General features: G+C 47.4%; 1 protein-coding gene across 6 annotated transcripts in view; it reads right to left on the bottom strand.

The window, feature by feature from the left end:
- Nucleotides 1-22,094, bottom strand: part of SMARCA2 (SWI/SNF related, matrix associated, actin dependent regulator of chromatin, subfamily a, member 2) — a 631,684-nt gene that overhangs the window by 556,954 nt on the left and 52,636 nt on the right. The window lies entirely within an intron of this gene.

The raw sequence follows: 22,094 nt of genomic DNA, 5'->3' as shown, positions 1-22,094 counted from the left end.
TTGCATACCATAATGAGATATCATGGCGATGGGACCTAAATCTAAGCACAGAATGCATTTATGTTACATATACACCTTATACACACAGCCTGAAGGTCATTTTAGCCAATATTTTTAATAACTTTCTGCATTAAACAAAGTGGTGTGTACATTCACACAATTCATTTATGTTTCATATACACCTTATACACAGCCTGAAGGTCATGTAATACAATATTTGTAATAACTGTGTATTAAACAAAGATTGTGTACATTGGCCATCAGAATATAAAGGTTTCACTATATCACTCAATATTTGGATATGGGATACTCAACCTGTAAATAAATGAAAAACAAAACCAGAGCAGGCTAAATAAGGGATATGTCTAAATGAAATAGAAATGCATTCCTTGTTTTAAAAAGCATAATATCTGAAGTACTACAATAATGTAATATTTATAAATAAATATAAATATATATAATATATCACACACACGCGCATCATCAACTAGCCATACCATTAAAACCACCTTTCTAATATTGTGTAGGCCTCCCTCATGCCACCAAAAACAGCTCTGATCTGTTGAGGCATGTACTCCATAAGACCTCTGAAGGTGTCCTGTAGTATCTAGTACCAATACATTATCAGTAGATTCTTTAGGTCCTGTAAACTGCGAGGTGCGGCCTCCATGGCTTGGACTTGTTTTCCAGCACACCCCACAGATACTTGATCAGATTGAGATCTGGAGAATTTGGAAGCCAAGTCAACATCTTGAACTCTTTGCTATGTTCCGCAGACTATTCCTTAATTATTTTTGCAGTGTGGCAGGGCGCATTATGCTGCTGAAAAGAGGCCACTGCCATCAGGGAATACCGTTGCAATGAAAGGGAGTAATTGGTCTGCAACAATATTTAGGTAGGTGGTACATGTCAAAATAACATCCACATGAACGCCAGGACTTAAGGTATCCCAGCAGAACATTGCCCATAGTATCACACTACATCTGCTGCAACCTGGTGCCATCTGATTCATCAGACATTGAGCACCCATGACCCTGTTGCCAGTTCACTGGATGTCCTTCCTTGGACCACTTTTAGTAGGTACTAACCACTGCATACTGGGAACACCTCACAAGTCCTGCTATTTTGGGGATGCTCTGCCCCAGTCAGCTGGCCATCACAATTTGTCCCTTGGTAAAGTCGCTGAGATCCTTATACTTGCCCATTTTTCCTGCTTTCAACACAATGAAGGGAAGAAGGGGGGGGGGGGGGGGGTTCAATTATCCGCGGTAGTTTACCACGGGCTAATGTATCCCCCTGGGCAATTCAATTGGCCCTAAAGGCAGCCTGCACAATGCATGTGACTTGAGATATTTTTTTGAGCCTGAGCGATAACTAGTGTGTTAACCAATGCCACAACCGGTTAGGTTCATGGACTTATCACTGATTCTGCGTGTTAACGCCCGTTAACACATTAATTTAATGGTGTTAAAAAGGGCCTCGGGTAAAAATTTAAAAAAAAAGGACTGAAAATGAATAGCCCCAGGTGTTAAAACCTAAGGCTACCGCCCTATTCCACCCCCATTAAATTAACAGGCTATTGAAGTCGGACCGGAGTGTTCATTGCTGTCTAAAACAGACCAAACCCCATCAAGATAATCAATGTTATTCACTTCACTGGTTAGCGGTTTAATGTTATGGCTGATCAGCAGATACACATGGGGGGAAATTCAAATGTTTGAAAAGTCAGTTGAGAGTCTGTTTTTTCCGGTCTATTAGATAGGAAAAAACTGACTCCCAACCGACTTTTCAAACATTTGAATCTCCCCCATGGAATGCTGCTGTAATAGTGAATGCTCAATCTCTAAAGCAACTCGCTTATAACTTCCACACCTTATGAGAACTTATCTGGTTCCTTCACTCAACAATTTTTTCCAAAAATTATTTGCACTTTAAAAAATAAATAAATACATGATGCTGCAGATTTTAATAAGTTGGCAGCAAAATAAAAAAATAAGAAAAAAAAAAAATCTTTCTCCAGTAAACATCTGGTTTCTGCTTGTTCCAAAAAGAAGGGGAACCTGAACTCAGAGTCAGCAATGAAGCTCATAATTGATCTCATGACACTTTGCAAACTGTAAATCATTTAAAGCAGCTTGAATCAAATAGCTCAAATTAACAACTTTATATGTCTTCTTATATCCCTTTCACATTGCACAAATAACCCGGTATTGACCCGCTATATTGCCGGGTCGACACGGGTCACTGTGCGATGTAAAAGGGGCCATGAAGAATTCCCGGGTCACCTAACCCGGGTTCTAAGAAGGGTAATTCCTAGGTTGAATACCGGGTACAGTGGCAGTGTAAACGGGTTCCCGGGACCCATTCACTACATAGAGAGAGGCGGTGCGGAGTTGAGCTCACCTCCCAGCGCTGCCTCCGCCTCTATGGCAACCGACCCGTGAAGCCTGCTATTAGGGTCCAATGCTGGATCCCACCTGGGAAGAACCCGTTTCCAATTCCCGGGTGGGATATGGCATTGGAGATGTGAAAGGGGTATTATAGGTAATTATAGTTAGAGAAACATACCCATTCTGAGAAGGGATTGCACCTTTAACACATTCTGATTTATACTTAAGTATGCGGAGGCATTTCCAAAAGAACTAGAAATTACAAACTAGGGCAGAATCCATACAGTTTCCTTGTATAGACATTAACAATTAATATCAATCATTTTTTTCTTTTTCATGTCAACTCAGATGCATGGTTAAAAAAAAAACCAAAACAATGGAAATCTCTCCCCAGTGTGTACCCAGCCTTATGGGCCCTATACACAGCGCGATGTGCTGCCGTGGTGCCCGACGTACGACCCAGCGGCAGGGTGGGGGGTGACGGGGAAGGGGGGGTTTTCAGTGAAGTTTCTTCACCCCCCCCATTACCCGACCCCATAGCCCTGCATGCTAATATGGACGAGATTGTCCATATTGGCTTGCAAGCATAAATGAGCCGACACCAACGATGAACGACTGCGGGCCGCGCATCCTTCATCGATGGTGCCTACACACTGAAAGATATGAACTATATCTCGTTCATTAATGAACAAGATCGTTTATATCTTTCAGTATTATCGCTTAGTGAGTAGGGCCCATTAGTCATCAAGTTGTGACCAGGTCACAGTGAGCGTGTCATCGTATCTTGGCCGGTGCAAGAAAAAGGAGATTTATGGTAGACTTATCATAGTTAAATCTCTTTCTGCGCGGTACACTGGGTTCCACAAGGAATACATCGGGGGTGTAGAGTTGGATCTTGATCCAGAGGCACCAACAGGCTAAAGCTTTAGACTGTCCCAGGATGCATTGCGGGGACTCCTCTATATAACCCCGCCTCCAGGCACTGTGAGCTCAGTTTTAGTTAACCAGTCCAATGCAGAAGCAGGTAAAAGAGAAGGTATATGTTAGTCACATAGAACCACGTTCTCACGATAGGAGAAGGGACCAGCGGCTAATGCCATACAAACCCAAAGAAGTTAAGTGCGTCTGGATGGGCGCCCTGTAGAAACCAGTGTATCTCGCAGAAAGAGATTTAACCATGGTAAGTCTACCATAAATCTCATTTTCTGAAGCGGCGTACACGGTGTTCCACAGGGAATACATCGGGGGATGTCCTAAAGCAGTTCCTCAAGGGAGGGGACGCACCTAAGTGGGTATGAGAACCCGGCGTCCAAAGGAAGCATCCTGGGAGGCGGAAGTATCAAAAGCATAGAACCTAATGAACATGTTCACTGAGGACTATGTAGCCGCCTTGCACAATTGTTCACCGGACGCGCCACAGCGGGCTGCCCAAGAAGGTCCAACAGACCGAGTAGAATGGGCCTTAATAGGAGCAGGAGCCGGAAGCCCAGCTGCGCATAAGCTTGTGCAATCACCATTCTAATCCATCTGGCCAGGGTTTGCTTATTCGCAGGTCAGCCACGTTTGTGGAAACCAAAAAGTACAAAAAGGGTATCTGACCTCCTGATAGAGGCAGTCTTCTCCACATAAACATGGAGAGCACTTACCACATCCAAAGACCGCTTTTTGGAAGACAAATCAGAAGAGATAAAGGCCGGAACCACAATCTCTTGGTTAAGGTGAAAAGATGACACCCCTTTAGGCAAGTAATCTGGGCGAGATCTCAGAACTGCCCGGTCACGATGGAATATCAGAAAGGGTGGACAACAGGACAAAGCGCCTAAGTCCGACACCTTTCTAGCTGAGGCAATAGCCAGCAGAAACAGGACTTCGGCTGTGAGCTATTTAAGGTCCACTGACTCAAGAGGTTCAAATGAAGACTCTTGTAGGGCCATTCAGGACAACAGACAGATCCCATGGAGCCACAGAAGGGACATAGGGAGGTTGAATCCGCAGTACGCCCTGAGTGAATGTATGAACATCAGGAATAGACGCAATTTTCCTCTGAAACCACACCGACAAGGCAGATACTGTATGTGAACCTTGAGGGAGGCCAGACGAACTCCTAAATCCAGGCCTGGTTGCAAAAAAGCCAGAAGTCTGGAAGTACTAAACTTGTAAGTATAGTAATTCTTAGTAGCACGCCAGGTGAAGTAAGAATTCCAGACCCTATAATAAATCCGTACAGAAGCCGGTTTGCGGGCCTTTAGAATACTTTGAATAACCGCCTCGGAGAATACTTTGGTCCTCAGGAGTGAAGCATCAAGAGCCACGACGTCAAAGCCAGCCTGGCCAGGTCCAGATAGACACAAGGGCCCTGAACGAGGAGGTCTGGGCGTTGAGGAAGATGAAGAGGATGCTCGATCGGTAGACCCTACAGGTCTGAGAACCAATGCTGTCTGGGCCACACTGGAGAGACTAGAAGTAGTATTCCTCCTTCTTGTTTGAACTTCTGTAGTACCATGGGCAGGAGTGACACTGGAGGGAACACGTAGGGCAGCTGAAAGTTCCATGGAATTGCCAGTGCGTCCACGAACGCTGCTTGAGGATCCTTTGTTCTTGATCCGAAGACCGGAACTTTGTGATTGTGTCGAGACACCATCAGGTCTACATCTGGTAGGCCCCACTTGTCCACTAGGAGTTGAAAGACTTCCGGATGAAGACTCCACTCTCCGGCGTGCATGTCCTGACGACTGAGGAAGTCCGCTTCCCAGTTGAGGATTCCCCGGAATGAACACTGCCTATATTGCTGGCAGATGGAGTTTCGCCCAACAAAGGATTTTTGATACTTCCATCATTGCCATGCGGCTTCGCTTGCCGCCTTGATGATTTATGTAAGCCACCGTGGTGGCGTTGTCTGATTGTACTTGAACAGGCCTGTTCTGTATCAGAGGCAGGGCAAGAGTCAAAGCATTGAACGCTGCCCGCAATTCCAGAAAGTTTATCGGGAGGAGAGATTCCTCCCTGGTCCACCGACGCCGGAGAGAGTGTTGCTCCAGCACCGCGCCCCAACCACTCAGACTGGCGTCCATAGTCAGGAGGACCCAGTTGGGAATCCAGAAAGGATGGCCCCCTGCTCAACTGCTGGTCCTGTAGCCACCAGCTCAGTGACAGGCGAACCTCCGGAGTCAAGGAGATCATTTGAGACCTGATCCGATGAGGCAGGCCATCCCACTTCGAAAGGATTAACCTCTGCAGAGGGTGGGAATTAAATTGAGCATACTCTATCATGTCGAACGCCGACACCATGAGGCCTAGTACTTGCATCGCCGAGTGTATCGACAATCTTGGGCGAGAGAGGAAGCATCTTATCCTGTCCTGAAGTTCCAGGACTTTCTCAGGAAACAGAAACAGTCTTTCGCTGTGTGTGTCCAGCAGTGCCCCCAGGTGCACCATGCTCCGAGCAGGGACCAGTGAGGACTTCTTCTAGTTGACGAGCCACCCGTGAGCTTGAAGGAAGTTTACCGTCAGTTGTATATGACGGAGGAGAAAATCTTGGGAGTTCACCAGGATCAGCAAGTCATCCAGATACGGCAGGATCCTGATGCCCTGAACGACGCAGATGCGCCGTCATCACGGCCATAACCCTGGTGAAGATCCGAGGGGCCGTGGCCAGTCCAGACGGCAGAGCCTGGAACGGATAATAAAGATTGCAGAAACCGCAGATATTGCTGATGCGATATGGCAATAGGTATATGCATATAGGCATCTTGTATATCCAGGTATACCATATAATCTCCAGGTTCCATGGCCAGTACAATCGAGCGCAGCATTTCCACACGGTACCCGTGAGAGACGACTTCTCACACCCATGCATCTGAAGTGAATTGCAGAAGTCGGACTCCCACCCTGGGATCCCCCAGGGGGAGGCCCGCCCATCATGCAGCAAGCTTGTCTTGTTTGGAAGCGGGTTGACAGGCAGCCCAGGATTGTTTTGCTTTGGGCTTAGTAGTTTTGGGAGCATGAGCTTGTCTCAGGTAAGTCTGACCTTTTGCTTTCCCTTGAGGTCGACAGGAACGAAAAGTGGTACTCTTTGCCTTCTGTGTAGAAGGATTAGTATTTGAGAGAAATGCAGTCTTGGCAGCCACTAAGTCAGTCACAATCTTATTCAGATCTTCCACAAACAGGATGTCTCTCTTAATAGGGAGTGCCTCCAAAGTCTTTTTGGAGTCCAGATCCACCTTCCATGACTTCAACCACAGAATTCGGAGAGCCAGCATGGACGTAGTCGACGCCTTGGCCGCCATTACACCTGCCTCAGAGGACGCCTCCTGAATGTAGTGGGAGGCGGTGGCAATATGAGACAGATATTGTCTGGCAGTGTCAAGTATATATTGAGGCAGCTCTTCCTCTATTGCCTGAACCCATGCTTCAATTCCTTTTGCGGCCCAGGAGGCTGCTATAGTGGGTCTATTTACAGCACCTGTAACGGAGTAAATAGATTTCAGGCATCCTTCTACACGCTTATCTGTCGGTTCCTCCAGTGAGGTGACAGTGGTGACAGGCAGAGTAGATGGCACCACAAGACGGGTGACATGGGAATCCACGGCAGTAGCTTTTCCCACTTGTTACACAACTCAGCGAATAGAGGATAACGAACTAGCATCTTTTTAGACAGGGAGAATTTCTTTCTTGGAGAAGACCAGGATTCCTGACGTATGTCTACCAAATGGTCAGAATGTGGTAAGATTACTTTAGTTACCTTCTGACGTTTCAATTTATCAGGTTTCTTAGACGCAGTAGTGAGATCTACATCATCATCATCGATTTGTATAATCAGCTTAATAGCCTCCACTAGGCCAGGGACATCAACTTGCGTTTTAGCTTCCTCGTCAGAAGCAACTGTATCAGTGTCTGGTGGATCAGTATACTCCCCATCCTCATCAGAAGTATCATCTGAGATATTAGTGGATTGTGAGGAGGAAGCGGCCCGCTTAGATGACCCCTTGACCGCAGAGGGACGTGGGGTAGGTTTTTGTCTAACCAAAGATTGATTCAATTGTTGTATCTGGGTAGACAAAGTATCCGCCCAGGGCGGATTAACTACAGGGACAATATGTGGCTGCAATGGCACAGGAGGTCCCATAGGGGACGTAAGGCGTGTCACAAGCGTATTAAGCATGTTGGAGAATGTCGCCCAAGGTGGCTCCTGATTGGCTACAGGAGCAAGGGCTGACTGGGAGATATACGGCACATATTACACAGACCATCCTTCAAAACTTCCCCCTCAAGCAAATCCTTGGTGCATGCACTGCAGGATGCACGAGCGTCCACGGATTTTCCGCCCTTTGTTGTAGACATTATAGTGAATGTAACCTTAGAGCGTGACAATACGATATAGCCAAATATAATACCTGCAAAAAAATCCCCTATTTACAGTTGCAAGAAAAAGTATGTTAACCCTTTGGAATTTCCTAGATTTGATCATAAATTGGTCATAAAATGTGCTCTGATCTTCATCTAAGTCACAACAATAGACAAACAGAGTCTGCTGAAACTAATACCACACAAACAATTATATGTTCTCATGTTTTTATTGAACACACCACGTAAACATTCACAGTGCAGGGTCGACAAAGTATGTGAACCCCTAGGCTAATGACTTCTCCAAGAGCTCAGGAGTCAGCCAACCTGAAGTCCAATCAATGAGACGAGATTGGAGGTTTTGGTTAAAGCTGCCCTGCCCTATAAAAAACACAGACCAGTTTTGAGTTTGTAATTCTCAAGAACCATTGCCTGATGTGAACCATGCCTCGCAGAAAAGAGCTCACAGAAGACCTACGATTAAGAATTTTTGACTTGCAATAAAGCTGGAAAGGGTTACAAAAGTATCTCTAAAAGCCTTGATGTTCATCAGTCCACGGTAAGACAAAGTTCAGCACTGTTGCTACTCTCCCTAGGAGTGGGCATCCTGTAAAGATGACTGCAAGAGCACAGCGCAGAATGCTCAGTGAGGTGAAGAAGAATCCTAGTGTCAGCTAAAGACTTACAGAAATCATTGGCACATGCTAACATCTCTGTTGACGAATCTACCATACGTAAAACACTGAACAAGAATGGATACCACGGAGGAAGCCACTGCTGCCCAAAAAAACATTGCTGCACGGTTGAAGTTTATAAAAGAGCACCTGAATGTTCCACAGCACTACTGGCAAAATATTCTGTGGACAGATGAAACCAAAGTGGAGTTGTTTGGAAGGAACACACAACACTATGTGTGGAGAAAAAAAAGGCACAGTACACCAACATCAAAACCTCATCCCAACTGTTAAGTATGGTGGAGGAGGCATCATGGCTTGGGGCTGCTTTGCTGCCTCAGGGCATAGACATATTGCTATCATCGACGTAAAAATAAGATTTTACTTACCGGTAAATCTATTTCTCGTAGTCCGCAGTGGATGCTGGGCGCCCGTCCCAAGTGCGGACTTCTTCTGCAATACTTTTATATAGTTATTGCTGCAATAAGGGCTATGTTATTATTGCATCAGGGTTGAACGGATACTCTGTTGTTGTTCATACTGTTGACTGGGTAAGTTTATCACAAGTTATACGGTGTGATTGGTGTGGCTGGTATGAGTCTTGCCCTGGATTTCCAAAATCCTTTCCTTGTACTGTCAGCTCTTCCGGGCACAGTTTCTCTAACTGAGGTCTGAAGGAGGGACATAGAGGGAGGAGCCAGAGCACACTAGAATCTTTCTTAAAGTGCCCATGGTGGTCATTCCGAGTTGTTCGCTCGCAAGCTGCTTTTAGCAGCTTTGCACACGCTAAGCCGCCGCCTACTGGGAGTGAATCTTAGCATAGTAGATTTGCGAACGAAAGATTAGCAGATTTACGAATAGACCGTTCTTAGCAGTTTCTGAGTAGCTCGAGACTTACTCTGCCACTGCGATCAGTTCAGTGCTTTTCGTTCCTGGTTTGAAGTCACAAACACACCCAGGGTTCGCCCAGACACTCCCGCGTTTTTCCCAGAAACGGCAGCGTTTTTTCACACACTCCCATAAAACGTCCAGTTTCCGCCCAGAAACACCCACTTCCTGTCAATCACACTGCGATCACCAGAACGAAGAAAAAACCTCGTAATGCCGCGAGTAAAATACCAAACTTCTTAGCAAATTTACTTATCGCAGTCGCAGTGCGAACATTTAGCGGAAAATCGTTGCGATGCGAAGAAAATTACCAAGCGAACAACTCGGAATGAGGGCCCATGTCTCCTTACTTACCGGTAAGTAAAATCTTATTTTCTCTAACGTCCTAGTGGATGCTGGGGACTCCGTAAGGACCATGGGGATTATACCAAAGCTCCCAAACAGGCGGGAGAGTGCGGATGACTCTGCAGCACCGAATGAGCAAACACAAGGTCCTCCTCAGGCAGGGTATCAAACTTGTAGAACTTTGCAAAAGTGTTTGAACCTGACCAAGTAGCCGCTCGGCACAGCTGTAATGCCGAGACCCCTCGGGCAGCCGCCCAAGAAGAGCCCACCTTACTAGTGGAATGGGCCTTAACTGATTTTGGCAGCGGCAATCCAGCCGCAGAATGAGCCTGCTGAATCGTATTACAGATCCAGCGAGCAATAGTTTGCTTTGAAGCAGGAGCACCAAGCTTGTTGGAAGCATACAGGATAAACAAAGATTCTGTTTCCTTACCCTAGCCGTTCTGGCTACATAAACCTTCAAAGCCCTGACCACATCAAGTAACTCTGAATCCTCCAAGTCAGTAGTAGCCACAGGCACCACAATAGGTTGGTTTATATGAAAGGATGAAACCACTTTTGGCAGAAATTGTGGACGGGTCCGCAATTCTGCTCTATCCGCATGAAAAACCAGATAGGGGCTTTTATGTGACAAAGCCACTAATTCTGACACACGCCTAGCCAAAGCCAATGGTAGTAGCATGACCACCTTCCACGTGAGATATTTCAATTCCACCGTTTTGAGTGGTTCAAACCAGTGGGATTTCAGGAAACTCAACACCACGTTAATATCCCAAGGTGCCACCGGGGGCACAAAAGGAGGCTGAATACGCAGCACTCCCTTCACAAACGTCTGAACTTCAGGTAGAGAAGCTCTTTTTGAAAGAAAATGGATAGGGCCGAAATCTGGACCTTAATGGAACCCAATTTTAGGCCCAAAGTCACTCTTGACTGTAGGAAGTGAAGGAAACGGCCCAGCTGGAATTCCTCCGTAGGGGCATTCCTGGCCTCACACCAAGCAACATATTTTCGCCATATACGGTGATAATGTTTTGCTGTCACGTCCTTCCTAGCTTTGATCAGCGTAGGAATGACCTCATCTGGAATGCCTTTTTCCGCTAGGATCCGGCGTTCAACCGCCATGCCGTCAAACGCAGCCGCGGTAAGTCTTGGAACAGACAGGGCCCTTGTTGCAACAAGTCCTGTCTTAGAGGAAGAGTCCTTCTTGGCCAATCCGGAACAATGAGTATTGTTCTCGCTCCTCTTTTTCTTATGATTCTCAACACCTTGGGTATGAGAGCAAGAGGAGGAAATACATAGACCGATTGGAACACCCACGGTGTTACCAGGGCGTCTACAGCTATCGCCTGAGGGTCTCTTGACCTGGCGCAATACCTCTGTAGTTTCTTGTTGAGGCGGGATGCCATCATGTCCACCTGTGGCAGTTCCCACCGACTTGCAAGCTGTGCGAAGACTTCTTGATGAAGTCCCCACTCCCCCGGGTGGAAGTCGTGCCTGCTGAGGAAGTCTGCTTCCCAGTTGTCTACCCCTGGGATGAACACTGCCGACAGTGTGCTTACATGATTCTCCGCCCAGCGAAGAATTCTGGTGGCTTCCGCAATCGCCACCCTGCTCCTTGCCGCCCTGTCGGTTTACATGAGCCACAGCGGTGATGTTGTCTGACAATCAGAACTGGTTGACCGCGAAGCAGGGCCTCTGCTTGACGTAGGGCGTTGTAAATGGCCCTTAGTTCCAGGATGTTGATGTGAAGGCAAGTCTCCTGACTTGACCACAGACCTTGGAAATTTCTTCCCTGTGTGACTGCTCCCCACCCTCGGAGGCTTGCATCCGTGGTCACCAGGACCCAGTCCTGAATGCCGAATCTGCGGCCCTCGAGAAGGTGAGCACTCAGCAGCCACCACAGGAGAGACACCCTGGCCCTGGGGGATAGGGTGATTAACCGATGCATCTGAAGATGTGATCCGGACCATTTGTCCAGTAAGTCCCATTGAAAGGTCCTCGCATGGAACCTGCCGAAGGGAATGGCCTCGTACGATGCCACCATCTTTCCCAGGACTCGAGTGCAGTGATGCACTGACACCTGTTTTGGTTTTAATAGGTCCCTGACCAGTGTCATGAGTTCCTGTACCTTCTCTATCGGGAGATAAACCCTTTTCTGGCCTGTGTCCAGAATCATGCCCAGGAACCAACTGTGACTTTGGAATATTCAGAATCCAGCCGTGTTGCCGTAACACTTCTAGAGAACGTGCTACGCTGATCAGCAACTGCTCTCTTGACCTCGCTTTTATGAGATCATCCAAGTATGGGATAATTGCGACCCCTTGCTTCCGCAGGAGTACCATCATTTCCGCCATTACCTTGGTAAATATTCTCGGAGCCGTGGAGAGACTAAACGGCAACGTCTGAAATTGGTAATGACAATCCTGTACCACAAATCTGAGGTACGCCTGATGAGGTGGATAAATGGGGACATGAAGGTATGCATCCTTTATGTCCAGAGACACCATAAAATCCCCCCCTTCCAGGCTTGCAATTACCGCTCTCAGCAATTCCATCTTGAACCGGAACCTTTTTAGGTACACGTTCAGGGATTTTAAATTCAATATGGGTCTGACCGAACCGTCCGGTTTCGGTACCACAAACATGGTCGAATAATAACCCTTTCCTTGTTGAAGGAGGGGAACCTTGACCACCACCTGTTGAAGATACAATTTGCGAATTGCAGTTAACACTATTTCCCTCTCTAAGGGGGAAGCTGGCAGGGCCGACTTGAGGTATCGGTGAGGGGGCATCTCTTCGAATTCCAGCTTGTATCCCTGAGACACAACATCTATTGCCCAGGGATCCACCTGGGAGTGAACCCACTTGTGGCTGAAATTTCGGAGACGCGCCCCCACCGGGCCTAGCTCCGCCTGTGGAGCCCCAGCGTCATGCGGTGGATTTAGTGGAAGCCGGGGAGGACTTCTGTTCCTGGGAACTAGCTGTGTTGTGCAGCTTCTTTCCTCTGCCCCTGCCAAGAAAGGACGCACCTCGGACTTTCTTGTTTTTCTGTGATCGAAAGTACTGCATTTGGTAATACGGTGCTTTCTTAGGTTGTGAGGAAACATATGGCAAAAAATTTGACTTCCCAGCCGTAGCTGTGGAGACCAGGTCCGAGAGACCCTCCCCAAACAATTCCTCACCCTTGTAAGGTAAAACCTCCATGTGCCTTTTTGAGTCGGCATCACCTGTCCATTGCCGAGTCCACAGGACCCTTCTGGCAGAAATCGACATAGCATTTATTCTAGAACCTAGTAGGCTAATGTCTTTCTGAGCATCTCTCATATACAGGACAGCGTCTTTAATATGCCCCAGGGTCATTAATATAGTATCCTTGTCTAAGGTATCAAGTTCCTCAGATAAGGTATCCGTCCAAGCTGCTACAGCACTACACACCCAAGCCGACGCGATTGCCGGCCTCAGTAAGGTACCCGAATGTGTATAAATGGACTTCAGGGTAACCTCCTGTTTGCGACCCGCAGCATCTTTGGGGGTAGCCGTATCCTGTGACGGCAGGGCTACCTTCTTGGATAAGCGTGTCAAAGCTTTGTCCACCCTAGGGGAGGATTCCCAGCGTAACCTGTCTGTTGGCGGGAAAGGATACGCCATAAGAATCTTTTTGGAAATCTGCAGTTTTTTATCTGGAGATTCCCAAGCCTTTTCACATAACTCATTGAGCTCGTGTGAGGGGGAAAAGTTACCTGCGGCTTCTTTTCCCCATACATATGAACCCTCCTGTCAGGGACTGGGGTTTCCTCTGTGATGTGCAACACATCCTTAATAGCTGTAATCATATAACGGATGGATTTAGCCAATTTTGTCTGTAAACTTTGCATCATCGTAATCGACACTGGAGTCAGAATCCATGTCGGTATCCGTGTCAATAATTTGGGATAGTGGGCGCTTCCGAGACCCTGTCGGCCTCTGCGACATAGGATCAGGCATGGGTTGGGACCCTGACTGTCCTGAGGTTTCAGCTTTGTCTAACCTTTTATGCAAGGAATTAACATTATCATTTAAAATCTTCCACATATCCATCCAATCAGGTGTCGGCGCCGTCGGCGGAGACACCACATTCATTTGCTCTCGCTCTGCTTCCACATAGCCTTCCTCATCAGACATGTCGACACAAGCGTACCGACACACCACACACACAGGGAATACCCTTTTTGAAGACAGTTCCCCCACAAGGCCCTTTGGTGAGACAGAGAGAGTATGCCAGCACACACCCCAGCGCTATATAACCCAGGAATAACACAGTAACTTAATGTTAACCCAGTAGCTGCTGTATTTGTGTTTTTAGCGCCTAATTATGTGCCCCCCCCTCTCTTTTTACCCTTTTTCTACCGTGATCTGCAGGGGAGAGTCTGGTGAGCTTCTTCTCAGCGGAGCTGTGGAGAAAAAATGGCGCTGGTGAGTGCTGAGGGAGAAGCCCCGCCCCCTCGACGGCGGGCTTCTGTCCCGCTAAAATACATATCTTTTTTGGCGGGGGCTCATACATATATACAGTGCCCAACTGTATATACGTTTACTTTTGCCAACAGAGGTCCATATGCTGCCCAGGGCGCCCCCCCCTGCGCCCTGCACCCTTACAGTGACCGGAGTATGTGAGGTGTGTATGGAGCAATGGCGCACAGCTGCAGTGCTGTGCGTTACCTCATGTGAAGAACGGAGTCTTCTGCCGCCGATTTCGAAGTCTTCTTTGCTTCTCATACTCACCCGGCTTCTGTCTTCTGGCTCTGCGAGGGGGACGGCGGCGCGGCTCTGGGATCGGACGACGAGGGTGAGATCCTGTGTACGATCCCTCTGGAGCTAATGGTGTCCAGTAGCCTAAGAAGCAGGACCTATCTTCAGAGAGTAGGGCTGCTTCTCTCCCCTCTGTCCCACGATGCAGGGAGTCTGTTGCCAGCAGAGCTCCCTGAAAATAAAAAACCTTACAAAATACTTTCTAACAGCAAGCTCAGGAGAGCTCACTGAACAGCACCCAGCTCGTCCGGGCACAGATTCAAAACTGGAGGTCTGGAGGAGGGACATAGAGGGAGGAGCCAGAGCACACCAGAATCTAAATTCTTTCTTAAAGTGCCCATGTCTCATGCGGAGCCCGTCTATTCCCCATGGTCCTTACGGAGTCCCCAGCATCCACTAGGACGTTAGAGAAAATTAATTCCCAAGTTTATCAAGACATTTTGCAGGAGAACTTAAGGCCATCTGTCCACCAATTGAAGCTCAACATAAGATGGGTGATGCAACAGGACAATGACCCAAAGCACAGAAGTAGATCAACAACAGAATGGCTTCAACAGAAGAAAATACACACCTTCTGGAGTGGCCCAGTCCTGACCTCAACCCGATTGAGATGCTGACCTCAAGAGAGCAATTCACACCAGACAACCCAAGAATATTGCTGAACTGAAAAAGTTTTGTAAAGAAGATGAATGGTCCAAAATTCCCCCTGACCGTTGTGTAGGTCTGATATGCAACTATAGGAAATGTTTGGTTGCGGTTATTGCTGCCAAATGAGGGTCAACCAGCTATTAAATCCAAGGTTTCACATACTTTGACCACCCTGCACTGTGAATGTTTACATGGTGTGTTCAATAAAAACATGAGAACATATAATTGTTCGTGTGGTATTAGTTTCAGCAGACTGTGTTTGTCTGTTGTTGTGACTTTTCTTCATTTCAAATCCATTGTGGTGGTGCATAGAGCCCAAAATATGAGAATTGTGTCGATGTCCCAATATTTATGGACCCGACTGTGTGTGTATATGTGTATGTGTGTGTGTGTGTGTGTATGATATATATATATATATATATATATATATATATATATATATATATATATATATATATATATAGATATATATATATATATATATATATATATATATATATAGATATTACACACACACACACACACACACACACACACAATGCTGTCTTAGACCGGATGTATATATCAGAATACTCGTGCAATATATTCTGGTAGAGGTATACTTGTTCTTAACTAACGCTCTCTTCAAATTACATGTAGAATACTTAAGTGTCTGTATAATCACAGCGCTGATAAATCAGGCGGATTTACAGAGGAGACCTTGCCCTGCAACCCCAGAGACCAGTCGCAGCTACTGTGAGAAGATGGTACCCAAAGTCTCAGTCAGGGAGTGAGGGAGAGTGTGAGGCAGCTCCAGGGCGGGAACAACAGCAGTAGATGGAGCCCAGAGCTGGGAGTGGGGCTACAGGTAAAGCGCCTTATCCCCTATGCTGGTCCTCACCACCGGGAACTATTAAACATGGACAATGTATTATCCTACCTGTGCTCCCCTGCCCAGGTGGATATAGTGGGGTCCCTGTACAGCTAGTGTCCACGCCAGCGTCGCGGTCCGTCTCCTGAGAATGTGTCTGGAACGTAATTTAATGGTGGATCCTGCCTGGGGGACCCTTTTACCTCCTCCCTGAGAAGCAGCCACGTGATCCAGGAGAGCGTCTGCGGTGGTGTGCTTAGGAACCAGAGTGCCTCCGCCGCAAGCACCCGGGACCAGAGCCAGCGGGAGTATGCAACGCCACTGTGAGGAGATAGAGCCGCAGCACAGTTTGTCACACTGACATATGAAGTGCTGCAGCCCTTGAAGTCTTCTAAATAGCTTTTTCAGGGCTGCCTGCGCTTATGCAGGCACCAACTCTAAAACTGAGCTCACAGTGCCTGGAGGCGGGGTTATATAGAGGAGGCCCCGCAATGCATCCTGGGACAGTCATAGGGGTATATGCAATTCCGGGCGAATTGCGGCACTTTTTCGCCCGTTTTTAAATTAGAAACAATTCGACCGTCGAATTCTGGCAGGTGGGTGCCGGAATTCGACATATTCAATAAAAAACGAATTCGACAGTCCCGCTGTCGAAAAACGGCCGATTTGACGGATTTTGATTTGATTTTTAAAAATGTTTAAAAAACCCGAAAAAAATTTGCATGGGGTCCCCCCTCCTAAGCATAACCAGCCTCGGGCTCTTTGAGCCGGTCCTGGTTGCCAAAATACGTGGGGAAAAATTACAGGGGATCCCCCGTATTGTTAACAACCAGCACCGGGCTCTGCGCCTGGTCCTGGTGCAAAAAATACGGGGGGCAAAAAGAGTAGGGGTCCCCCGTATTTTTTGTACCAGCACCGGGCTCCACTAGCTGGACAGATAATGCCACAGCCGGGGGACACTTTTATACCGCTCCCTGCGGCCGTGGCATTAAATACCCAACTAGTCACTAGTACTCTGGAGGAGTGGGGACCCCTTCAATCAAGGGGTCCCCCCCCCCCCAGCCACCCAAGGGCCAGGGGTGAAGCCCGAGGCTGTACCCCCCCATCCATGGGCTGCGGATGGGGGGCTGATAGCCTTGTTGAAAATGTAAGAATATTGTTTTTTGCAGAAGAACTACAAGTCCCAGCATGCGGGGGGGAAACGGGCCCGCTGGTACCTGTAGTTCTACTGCAAAAAAAATACCCAAATAAAAACAGGACACAGACACCGTGAAAGTATAACTTTATTACATACATGCCGACACACATACTTACCTATGTTGACACGCCGACTCTGGCCACGTCTCCAATGTATCCGTCTTCCTGATTGGCTGAAGGGACCCTCTGTGACAGTACTCACAGGGGGTCTCTGCATTCGGGGAAAGGGGTCCCATGTGTAAACATGGGACCCCTTTCAGTCCGTCTGGTTCGGGTATGCGTTTTTTTGTTTTGCCAAGTACGTGGATTACAACCTATCAGCTAGCTGGTTAAACAAGCAAAGATAGGCTCACAGTTAGTATGCTGTTCAGTGTTGCTATGGGACCTGTTTTTTTCAATGAAGCATGGACGAGTTTTCATTAAAAAGTTAGTACTTACTCATTTTAAGATCTATACAAACCACAGGTGATTTCAATATTCAGATGGACTATATTTATCGCACAATAAACCATACAGAAACGTAAGATAACAAATTGTAGCTGATAACATGAAAGTGCATACCAAAAAAATCTTCCATAAGTTGACCATACAAACGGAGATACTGTCTGCCAATATAGATCAATGTGCCCAATGGTAACGGCGTTCATGGGGCTCAGACAACCCTATCCGAACAGATTCAGCCTGTTGGCCTTTCCTTCGTACCATTGGGAAAATTAATAAAACGTAGTAAGTGCCTCACTTGGAGATCTTTCCGTAACACCTCTGAAATAGCAGTGGATGGCATAGGTCAATTGTTAAATGTTTTGGGAGTTATTACATTACAAAAATAAGGGGTCTATTCATGAAGCAGTGAAAAGTGTGGAGAAGTGAGCCAGTGGAGAAGTTGCCCATGGCACCAATCAGCTTTGAAGTAACATTTATGAAGTGCATTCTATAAAATTATACGTAGCTGATTGGCTGCCATGGGCAACTTCTCCACTCTTTTCAGTGCTTCATGAATAGACCTGTAAATCTAGAAATACCAACACCCAAATCCCTATTGCTCTAGTGAATTGTGGCCCTCATTCAGCTTCAGTTGCAGTTTTGCTATTTTAGCAAAACTGCAACTGGCTACGATCGCATGCTGGGGGCCGCCCAGTATGCAATTCCATGCAGCGATGTGATCACAATGCAATTGCGATTGCATCGTTGATTTGTGGATGCCCCCCTGATTCCACAGCAATCACGCAGAGGCATTCGTATAACTGATATGCGATCACATGTCCCCGGCAATGCAAGCACAGTGGGGGTCCCAGCGCATGCGCACTGCAGGGGCAGACTGGGAGATTTGATCACATCTCAATTCCGTCTGATGCTGAATACCCCCCTATGCTCTAAACATGCATAACTTATGGAGTTTAGATGATGATGATTGCATTGACAATAGTACAGCAAAAATGTGGACATCTGTAAATGAGACAATAATGCTAATCAGACATAGTTGAATCTGGCAATCACTGATCAGTGAGAGACTGGCCACACATACATGTGTGAGCAAACTGCACGGATAAGGCTGCACTTTGAATACCATGTCATGTCCCCACTTGTATTTTCCTCTAAAGTGATGATTACCTTCTATAAAACAGATTATCCACCATACATGGTGAAATACAATCCAAACCAAAATAAGATTTTACTTACCGATAAATCTATTTCTCGTAGTCCGTAGTGGATGCTGGGGACTCCGTCAGGACCATGGGGATTAGCGGCTCCGCAGGAGACAGGGCACAAAACTAAAGCTTTAGGATCAGGTGGTGTGTACTGGCTCCTCCCCCTATGACCCTCCTCCAAGCCTCAGTTAGGATACTGTGCCCGGACGAGCGTACACAATAAGGAAGGATATTGAATCCCGGGTAAGACTCATACCAGCCACACCAATCACACCGTATAACTTGTGATCTAAACCCAGTTAACAGTATGACAAACGTAGGAGCCTCTGAACAGACGGCTCACAACAATAACAACCCGATTTTTTTGTAACAATAACTATGTACAAGTATTGCAGACAATCCGCACTTGGGATGGGCGCCCAGCATCCACTACGGACTACGAGAAATAGATTTATCGGTAAGTAAAATCTTATTTTCTCTGACGTCCTAAGTGGATGCTGGGGACTCCGTCAGGACCATGGGGATTATACCAAAGCTCCCAAACGGGCGGGAGAGTGCGGATGACTCTGCAGCACCGAGTGAGAGAACTCCAGGTCCTCCTCAGCCAGGGTGTGCCCCTGACCAAGTAGCAGCTCGGCAAAGTTGTAAAGCCGAGACCCCTCGGGCAGTCGCCCAAGATGAGCCCACCTTCCTTGTGGAATGGGCATTTATATATTTTGGCTGTGGCAGTCCTGCCACAGAATGTGCAAGTTGAATTGTACTACACATTCAACTAGCAATCGTCTGCTTAGAAGCAAGAGCACCCAGTTTTTTGGGTGCATACAGGATAACAGCAAGTCAGTTTTCCTGACTCCAGCCGTCCTGGAAATCTATATTTTCAGGGCCCTGACAACATCTAGCAACTTGGAGTCCTCCAAGTCTCTAGTAGCCGCAGGTACCACAATAAGCTGGTTCAGATGAAACGCTGACACCACCTTAGGGAGAAACTGGGGACGAGTCCGCAGCTCTGCCCTGTCCGAATGGACAATCAGATATGGGCTTTTGTGAGACAAAGCCGCCAATTCTGACACTCGCCTGGCCGAGGCCAGGGCCAACATCATGGTCACTTTCCATGTGAGATATTTCAAATCCACAGATTTGAGCGGTTTAAACCAACGTGATTTGAGGAATCCCAGGACTACGTTGAGATCCCACAGTGTCACTGGAGGCACAAAAGGGGGTTGTATATGCAGTACTCCCTTGTCAAATTTCTGGACTTCAGGAACTGAAGCCAATTCTTTCTGGAAGAAAATCGACAGGGCCGAAATTTGAACCTTAATGGACCCCAATTTGAGGCCCATAGACACTCCTGTTTGCAGGAAATGCAGGAATCGACCGAGTTGAAATTTCTTCGTGGGGCCTTCCTGGCCTCACACCACGCAACATATTTTCGCCACATGTGGTGATAATGTTGTGCGGTCACCTCCTTCCTGGCTTTGACCAGGGTAGGAATGACCTCTTCCGGAATGCCTTTTTCCCTTAGGATCCGGCGTTCAACCGCCATGCCGTCAAACGCAGCCGCGGTAAGTCTTGGAACAGACATGGTACTTGCTGAAGCAAGTCCCTTCTTATCGGCAGAGGCCCTGAGTCCTCTGTGAGCATCTCTTGAAGTTCCGGGTACCAAGTCCTTCTTGGCCCATCCGGAGCCACGAGTATAGTTCTTACTCCTCTACGTCTTATAATTCTCAGTACCTTTGGTATGAGAAGCAGAGGAGGGAACACATACACCGACTGGTACACCCATGGTGTTACCGGAACGTCCACAGCTATTGCCTGAGGGTCTCTTGACCTGGCGCAATACCTGTCCAGTTTTTTGTTCAGGCGGGACGCCATCATGTCCACCTTTGGTCTTTCCCAACGGTTCACAATCATGTGGAAGACTTCCCGATGAAGTCCCCACTCTCCCGGGTGGAGGTCGTGCTGAGGAAGTCTGCTTCCCAGTTGTCCACTCCCGGAATGAAAACTGCTGACAGTGCTATCACATGATTTTCCGCCCAGCGAAGAATCCTTGCAGTTTCTGCCATTGTCCTCCTGCTTCTTGTGCCGCCCTGTCTGTTTACGTGGGCGACTGCCGTGATGTTGTCCCACTGGATCAATACCGGCTGACCTTGAAGCAGAGGTCTTGCTAAGCTTAGAGCATTGTAAATTGCTCTTAGCTCCAGTATATTTATGCGGAGAGAAGTCCCCAGACTTGATCACACTCCCTGGAAATTTTTTCCCTGTGTGACAGCTCCCCAGCCTTTCAAGCTGGAATCCGTGGTCACCAGGACCCAGTCCTGAATGCATAACTGTGGCCCTTTAGTAGATGAGCATTCTGCAGCCACCACAGAAGAGACACCCTTGTCCTTGGAGACAGGGTTATCCGCTGATGCATCTGAAGATGCGATCCGGACCATTTGTCCAGCAGATCCCACTGAAAAGTTCTTGCGTGAAATCTGCCGAATGGAATCGCTTCGTAAGAAGCCACCATTTTTCCCAGGACCCTTGTGCAATGATGCACTGACACTTTTCCTGGTTTTTGGAGGTTCCTGACTAGCTCGGATAACTCCCTGGCTTTCTCCTCCGGGAGAAACACCTTTTTCTGGACTGTGTCCAGAATCATCCATAGGGACAGCAGACGTGTCGTCGGAGACAGCTGCGATTTTGGAATATTTAGAATCCACCCGTGCTGTCGTAGAACTACTTGAGATAGTGCTACTCAGACCTCCAACTGTTCTCTGGACCTTGCCCTTATCAGGAGATCGTCCAAGTAAGGGATAATTAAGACGCCTTTTCTTTGAAGAAGAATCATCATTTCGGCCATTACCTTGGTAAAGACCCGGGGTGCCGTGGACAATCCAAACGGCAGCGTCTGAAACTGATAGTGACAGTTTTGTACCACGAACCTGAGGTACCCTTTGTGAGAAGGGCAAATTTGGACATGGAGGTAAGCATCCTTGATGTCCAGGGACACCATATAGTCCCCTTCTTCCTGGTTCGCTATCACTGCTCTGAGTGACTCCATTTAGAATAGGTCTCACCTAGCCGTCTGGCTTCAGTACCACAATATAGTGTGGAATAATACCCCTTTACTTGTTGTAGGAGGGGTACTTTGATTATCACCTGCTGGGAATACAGCTTGTGAATTGTTACCAATACTGCCTCCCTGTCGGAGGTAGACGTTGGTAAAGCAAACTTCAGGAACCTGCGAGGGGGAGACGTCTCGAATTTCCAATCTGTACCCCTGGGATACTACTTGTAGGATCCAGGGGTCCACTTGCGAGTGAGCCCACTGCGTGCTGAAACT

Source organism: Pseudophryne corroboree, chromosome 1 (assembly GCF_028390025.1).
Source record: "Pseudophryne corroboree isolate aPseCor3 chromosome 1, aPseCor3.hap2, whole genome shotgun sequence".
Classification (NCBI taxonomy): Eukaryota; Metazoa; Chordata; class Amphibia; order Anura; family Myobatrachidae; genus Pseudophryne; species Pseudophryne corroboree.
Note: the sequence above shows the minus strand (reverse complement) of the source record. Positions and strands in the feature narration are given on the sequence as shown.